The sequence below is a fragment of the Fukomys damarensis genome, unplaced genomic scaffold, assembly GCF_012274545.1.
Source record: "Fukomys damarensis isolate Sample0158 unplaced genomic scaffold, DMR_v1.0_HiC HiC_scaffold_7, whole genome shotgun sequence".
NCBI classification, from domain to species: Eukaryota; Metazoa; Chordata; class Mammalia; order Rodentia; family Bathyergidae; genus Fukomys; species Fukomys damarensis.
Window position 1 is genome coordinate 11,762,446 of NW_022900919.1, and position 8,457 is coordinate 11,770,902.

The window sequence follows — 8,457 nt, forward strand, 5'->3', positions numbered from 1 at the left end:
TTTTTTTTTTTTTTTTTTTTTAGTCTTATAACATAGCAATGAGTAGCAACAGATCAATGATAGTAAACTTCTTTGGTAACTGACTAAAAGCCAGACCATGTTTCCTACGTGGATCATCTTGTTTAATTCCCAAAACAATCCTATTGTGCAGGTATTGTTGTTTCCAAATTTAGACTAAAGGCACAGATTTACAGGAGTTGTGGATATTGCTTAAAGACTTTTCTGGAGCTCAGCATTCTGAGATTGGGGAAGAATGATTCCTTGCTGTCAGTCTGTCTGGCACTCTCTGTAGTCCGCTGGACGTCAGCAGTGCCCTCTTCCCAGCTGTGGCAAGGTTGCATGTTGACATTGTCCAACATCTCCCACACAGCAAAGTTAAGAAGCATTGGTTCAAGATTACTCTCTTACTAAATGATTGAAGACAGAATGAAAACCTATCCCATATCTCTTTCTAGTTGTGAACTTAGTCTAAATGTTTATGCATTTGGTTTTTTCTCACTTTGTAAGTGCTGTAATTGGCTTACCCATTTTTTTCTTTTTATTAAGCATTCTTTCTTTCAGCTAAAACAATAATATTTTAATGGCCAATCAAAATCCTCTTCTTTTCTGTGTCTCTGATTTTCTTTAAGGCTATTTCCCTCCAAATGAAACTTCTGAATCTTTATGTGACTTTGGATATTCATAGTTACATTAACTGATCCAATTTATATTCTAAGTAGCCTAGTATGAGAATACCTTTTCTTTGACCCTGCACAAACAAGTTTATTTGAAATTTGGGATGCATCCTCTTAAAATTTGTGGCCACTAAACATCCAGATGTGTTAGAAATGCCCCCTGGAGAAATAAAAGCACAATAATTTTATCAGTGTAGCAAATCTTAAGTGGAATACAATTGACCCCAACTATATTTAGCCTAGTAATAATTACTAGGATTCGGGGTCTTCTGAATCTCTCTGGTCATCCTTAGTTTCCTAGGGGAAGCTATGACAGAAAAAAACCTGTTTATTTATATTTATTTTTTTTGGTACCAGGGATCGAACTCAGGTCCTTGCACTTGTGAGGCAAGCAACAACACCACTGAGCTAAATCCCCAGCCCTCAAAACTGTTCATTAATACTTCTAAAACTTCCACATCTATATAGTGATAGAATTTACTGACATGAACCTCATTTTCTCCCCAGGAGCTAGATATGTACAATCCAGCCACAGAAATGAAGGTGCAGGAAGAACATCTTATCTTGCATGCACTTACCCAATTCAGTGTACACCATGGTCTTAGTTACTTTTCTCATTGCTGAAACAAAATAAATGACACGCAAAGTTAGAGGAAGACATGTTTGTTTGGCTCACAATTTGTAGAAGTTTCGTTCATAGTTGGCTGGCACCAAGGCAGGATGGTATAGTGGAGGGGCATCATGGGGCAGGCAGGCAGAAGGCAGCAAGCGACAAGTAATATGTGAGAAGCATAAGTTAGAAGCAACTGACAACACCATCCCTCATTAGTTCCCTTCCATTCCATCCAAGCTACCACCCCTTAGGGCATGGAGCACTCACCCTTAATCCTGGCATTATACCATCAATCAATCCCAGCATCACACATCCCAGATCCAGCTACCTCTGTAAAGCACCATGTATAAGTGTGTGAGGCTTTGGGGAGGAGAAAAAAACATAGCCGTATCAACAGCTTTACATGCATTATCTTATTAGCCTGCAGGTAAAACACTATTATTTGCTTCAGCCAATGAGAACACTGAGATTTAGCAACTATAATATCTTTTGTCCAAGTTTGCAAACCAGAAAGTGGAAACAGTGATATTTTCGACCCAATGTACAGTTTGGACTTTTACTAGATAACAGACCCTGGGGAATTTTTCCTTGCCAGATGCCTTAAAATTTACAGATACTACAAAGATCTTTCTGCAACCAGCGGCATTGGTACTACCTAGAGAATTTCCATAAATGTCTATCAGAATCCTTGAGTGTAAGGCTTAGCAATCCCCCTAGTAGCAAATTCTTCATGTCATCTGATGTATGCTTCACAGTGGGAATCACTGGTCTCCCAGGAAAACTACCCGTCTTCTGCCTCAGAAGGCAGTGTGAAGCGTCTGCCTGAGTGCATCTAGAGTGAAAGGGGCACACATCTGTGTGTGTGTGTGTGTGTGTGTGAGTGTGTGTGTGTGTGTGAAATACAAGATTTTTCTGATTCTAACCTGACTTTATAAAACATCTTTTTAAGCTTTTCTTTCCAGCTTTTTTTTTTTTATTCTTGTCCATCCCCTTCAAGGTTTTCTTCTGACACCTTATACCTCTTTGTACATTTTCCCCCACTGTTGGGCTGGATTTCTACCTGACTCTTGTCAGAGACCAGGTGAAGAGAATGTTGTTACAAAGCCAGTGATTCCGATTCAGATGTTCACAGCCGCACTCATTATTTGGACTGAAATTACCCTGGTCAAGTGTGAGTCCGGTTGTTTCTTTTGCAAGTGTTCCTCAGTTATCTTAGAACCACTGGGTAGCAAAGGAAGCATTGTCGAAGCTGGTTTTGCTGCACTTGACTACCTCTCCCAAGCCGTACTGGCGTTTCCAGGAAGAGATCTCTTCACACTGCTGCATTTTCTACTTTCACAGTTGATTAGTAATGGCTGCCAATGTTGGGCAGGGCGGAAGAATTGGAACGCTGCCCTTGAGAAAATGCCGTAGTGCGATGCTTCCACAGAAGCACGCATCGCCAAGGTAGTAGACAACAGAGGCATTTTTATTTAGGGAAAAGCATATGCTCAAAGGTATGAAAATTGCGTCGATATCCATATCTTGACCATGGACTTTTAGCAACTGGGCTAATGAAAAGGAAACAAACAATGAAATCTGGAAATATCGGAGATTAGCAAATTAATTCAGCACAGGCCATGAAGGCAGCATTCGTAGCTTAATGCCACCCTTGTCAAACTTTCCATAGAGATTTCAGAATCATTCATTGCAAACCATCTAGAAGGCTCACCGACGGGTCAGAAATGTGCCCTTTTCTCAGGGTACTTTAGGTCTTGTATCACTCACAGGAGTTGCTTCATGAACCCCAGTAGACCAATAAACATCTCTTTCTGTACAACATCCAGCCACAGTCTACATAGCAAAAAAAACATGTGCACTAGTGGCTCATCTTACTACGCTATTTTCTCCGTGGCATAATAAAAGGAGTTAATTAGATCACACTACAGTGCCTCTCAGGAAGCTGCAAGATGCAGAAACGGTCCCTTTAAAAGCTATGGAGCAGCGAAGAGGCTCCTTGTGAAATTCTGAAATGAACACCCACATAAGAACCGTAAAGAAACTTACCTGCATTCCTTCCTTATAGCTGCACACCCCTCTCTACCGCTTTATTTTTTTAAGTCACCCAGTCCTTGTCTCTCCACTAATGTCATAATCAGCAGGCTGAAAGCAAGGTTGCTGATAATTGTTCTTTATGTTACTCTTTGTTTAGTATCTGATTCAATACATCTGTGTGGACACCGTTTCATCACCCTCTTAGGAACAGAGGTGAAAAAAATCAATGGCAATCAGATTACCTTGTTAACAGAAAGGCTAGAGGATGACTGTGTTAAGTTCACAGTGCATCCCCTTTCATTGAAAACATTTCCCTTTTTGATTATTTATCTTTATTATTATTTATAGCACCAAGTCCCGAGTGTTTCCTTGCATTTGTCTTCTGCAGAGCAGACCATTTCTGCCACATGGAAGACTGGGCTGGGCACCCTTAATGCAGCCCCAATTAAAATCCTTCGGTAAGCCCACCACTGCCTTCCTCATAAAGTACTTTGACCACTCCCGCAGGACTCTGGTTGCAAGGTCAAGTTTGTGATCTGAGTTGTCGTATGATATTGTATCTATTGTAATATTTGCTATTTACTGTTGGTCCTTAGTAAGATCAATGTTAATATCCACAGCATCAACTTGCCCAGAGCCCTGTAAGAAGTCATACTATAATGTGCCCAAAGAACAAAAGCTCTCAGGAGAGATCTTCCAGATGGAAAATGAGATAGAGGACTTCATAGGCCAAAACAGTAGGGACAGATGCAAAGAAGTTCAACAGCAGGTTAGATGACTCCTAGAAGAGGACATGCTTTGAAGAACAGGTGGGTCTAGGAGAGGATTTTGAAAGTAAAGGATACTGTGTTATTCCAAACATGTCATTGTTTGACCTAATGGCCAATTCAATTTAACAAAAATGTGCATTTGCATCTTAAACCCTACGATGAACTGAAACACATATAGAGACTGAGAAAATGGTGCAGTTCCATTTGGTTTAAAAACTAAACATTAAGAGGAGTGATCTCTGCTGATCCTTGATTATAATGCATCTGGTCCAAGGTTGGTTGGCTGGCCCGTGCTCAAACCTCTGAGGGTCTACATGGGTTCCTGGAGCTTGCATTTGTTCTGCATCCTTGGACACTGTAGGGCTCTCAGAACCTCTGATAGCACCAGCTTGGGCTGAATTTTAGGAGATGAGGCCCTGAAGCGAAGTAGCCCTGGGGATTGGTAGGCAGGGGCTAATTTTTCTAGATTATTTCTGAGTTTTTAAAAAATCCAGAATCAAATTCAGAATATAAACTGAAGGTGTACTAGATATGCAGATTTCCAAGCAAATTTATCAGGGCACGACTCTCACTACCCCGCACTGGCTTTAAGCTGGAAATTGTGGTTGCTTTTAGAGAACCGTGAGATTTAGAGCCTGTACTCTTCTGACTCTTCATAATGTTTTCAACTCTGTAGTTCCTACCATTCCATTAGTACAGTGGGCTGGGGAATTCAAATCACAATCAATCTTCAGTGGTAAGAGTAAGAGTTTGAACTCAGGTTCATGAGAGGCTTTGTTTGTTCCATCCCATTGTTTATTCTTAGAGTGTGGCCCCTTCTTCACTAACAGCTTTGGCTTTCCCTGAGAACATGTTAGAAATGCAAGTTCTTGTCCCAGAGCCTCTGCACAATTATGTACAAATAGCCTCATCTTGTCAGGATCTGCACTCTCCCCATCAGACTTTCTAGGTCACTGTGCGTCTCTTACAGTCATGCTCTGGACATGGAATTCAACAACCTGTGCTTCATAAAATCTCCAGCTGATTGTGAGGCACCCTGGTTACAGAACCACAGCTGCCATCAGAACAGCCCTACAGGTTGGACCTGCAGTCCTGAGGAGCTCTGGGAACCCTGGGTCGAAGCACGCAGTATAGCACAGAGTAGAAGACCTGGCAGGATCTTAATGCCAACACTGCAGTCCCTGTCTCCAGTGGCACCACAAGAAGCTGGGAGCCATCTGAATTTCATAGGAGATAACACTCGAGTGAGATGCTTGTAAGCATAAATCTTCATTGCAAGATGGAACATAATAATGTTACATTCAAATTATCCTGGGAGAGACAGGCAGAGATAGGCAACCAATGATGTTAAAAGCTATTATTTCCTCAGAAAGCAGTTTCCTGGACCTAAATTTTTCAAAATTCTAAATCAACTCCTATGTGCTAAGTTCCAAATTCTTAAAGAAACTTTTGATCTATTTATTAAATATGCCGTGCCATTATTGGTCAGGGCTCTTCAAAAGCATTGCAGGTTAAAAGGAGACAAGGCAAATAAAATGAGTGGTACTGGATGGAATTCTGGCTGAAGGGAGGCCATTAAAATGCCTTTCACTACTTTAACTAATATTCTAATTGTCCTAACTTTGGCCTCTTCAGGACAGATCTTGAGTTTAATTATACAACCTCAGGAATTTGTGATAGTTTCCCAGCTTACTACTAAAGCAATATTTTTGTTTGTTTTGTTTTCTTGCACACACAGTTCCTCTTTATTCTTCTCTATTTTTGTTACATACTGTATTTTATTTTTAAGTAATGATTTCAATTTTATTTTTTCTGGGAATTTCTTATGGCACAACTGTACTATAAATAAGCATACACATGTTGTTACATTGTAAGCCAAGAGGTTTTTTGAGCCATCATTTTGGAGCATATATTTAAAATGTTTGTAGAATATTCATAACCTTTGGCAGAGAACATATATTTCTCAGTGTCTGACCTAAGGGAATTCCCCCTTGAATTTAGATAAATTCTCTGTGTAAAATACAACATTTTCAAAAGCAAAAAAAATAATTAAAAGCAAAAACTAACTAAAACCTGTAATATTAAGCCCAGCAAAACTGTATTATGCAACAATTTAAATACGTAATTATGAACACAACATAGCATCTTGAAAAAGTGATTACCATATAATTAAATAAGAAAAAGCACAGCAGAAAATTAGATCTATACTATGACTACAATTATAAAATGCACGTGCTTCTGATAAAAAGATTTTAGATACTGAAAATGGAAGAAAAATAGATGGCTAATGGTACTTGAAATATTTTTTTCATTTTTCAAACTTTCTATTATACTACTTTCATAGTTTTAACTACATTATTTCAACTATTCCAATGACCCAAGTATTATAATGGTTGAAATATATTGATTGTTTGCTTCTTGCTATATTTGTTAATCACTTTATTCTGTATAATCAGTAAACACTAGCTGAATTGAAAGGAGGAAAGAAAGGTCACTTTGTGCTATTGTAGAGGCATTAGGCTGCCTTTCCAGAAATATTTTACTAGTTTTCTTTCTTTGCTCCCTCCCAAAGAACTCATCCATGACAAGATCCTTCTACATTCAGAAACCTGTGCCTTTCCTGGACTCCCTTTGTCTAGGACAACTTTTGCAAAAGTAAGTGCTACTATTGTCTTTAGATTCTTTTCAGTTGCCTTAATAAAATGAATAAAATGGAACACATTTGTACTTTTCACGAATAGTTAAGGTGGAGGTATACACATGAATACATATAAAATTGATTGAGATAGTCAATTTTTCTTAAAGCATAATATTTATTGCTATATTTTAGGCATATATCATGATAACAGTCATCAGAGGGAATTTGCACCTGTACATGGTACATCCCACCCCTTTTTCCCATTTCCCCTTTCCCTATGTACCATAACTTTGATTCCATTTTTTCCTTCTATTTTTTTCTTGTCCCTTCCTTCATTTCTCCCTCCCTTGTTTGCCTCTCCATTTGAACATTTTCTTCCCATTTCCCAAGCACAAGTTCCTGAGTTTGATTCTTTGTATGAGAAAAACAAAACAAAACAAAAACACTCTATAGTCAAGGTTGTCAGTCTTCATATCCACCATCCTAAGCAGCTGAATCCATGTCTGAAACCAAGATGACACTATATAAAACTCAATTGACTATCTAAAGGTCAATACTGAGTCTCAGATAACTTGTATTTTGCAGCGTTATTATGGGCTAAACTGAAGATGAGTAAAGTATGACCATTAATTCTTAGAAAAATTACCACTGACAATGTCTAATCAAGTCTTTTGATTCACACATACTACTGTGATAGAAAAATGCCAGGTACATAGCAGGAAGATTTCAGAGTAAAGTATATTTGGAAATAGAGATAGAAAGATAAATGACTTGGATCGAGTTCCAGCTTTTGTATGTATCCTGTAAAACACTGACTTATAAAATTTTTCCTGTCTTGCATGGTTATTTGAGATCATAGTTGGGAATGGAAACAAAATGATGAGAGATGTAAAGAGTCACTTTTCTTATTGAATTCAGAAATACACACTAATTTTATCTGTACTGCTTTTTCCTCCCATTCCATTTTCATCCTTTTCCCTTTCATTAGTTTTAGAACTATTTTAGTCATTTGAGAGGTTTGGAGGTAGACAGTGTTACAGGAGTACTATAATGCTACCCTCTCAAGACTCAATAAAACACCAACAAGTAGAAGAAAGACCAAAGAATCTTTGTGTTTCATCTTTGTGGGTTGACAAACTTCAACATCTCTCACAAGCTTAAAAAGACGTCTGCCTTTTTGTTGAAGGGTTTACTCATTTTGTACTTGGTACAACTGCTTTCATTGATACGGCAAAATGACAACTGATTTTACTTCCTCTGCCATTACAGAACTGCACTTTTATGTTTTTTTCTATCACAGCCCTCTGCTTACATATCTCAGCCTTGGAACTTTTCGTCTTACACTGAAATAATCTATTGACTATCTTCTTTAAAGAACTTCTCTTTTAAAGAACTTTAAGTTCTTTGAAGATAAGGACTCTTCGCTTCGCACTTACAACTGCGGGACTCTGTACAGTTTTCAGATGATTTCAAGTATGTGTTGAGGAATATTCATACAAATATTTAAAATTCATACAAATATACAGTTGCTATAGATTATATATGAATTATTCCCCAAAAGCCCAATGTGCTAAAGGCTTAGTTCCCAAGGCTTAGAAGGTGGTGGCAATTTGAAGAGGTGGGGAGTAGTTGGAGGAAGTGACATAAGTAGTTGCATGCCCTGGAAGAAGGAAAGGGTGAGAATGTGAGGACTGTGACAAGCTCTCTCTCTCTCTCTCTCTCTCTCTC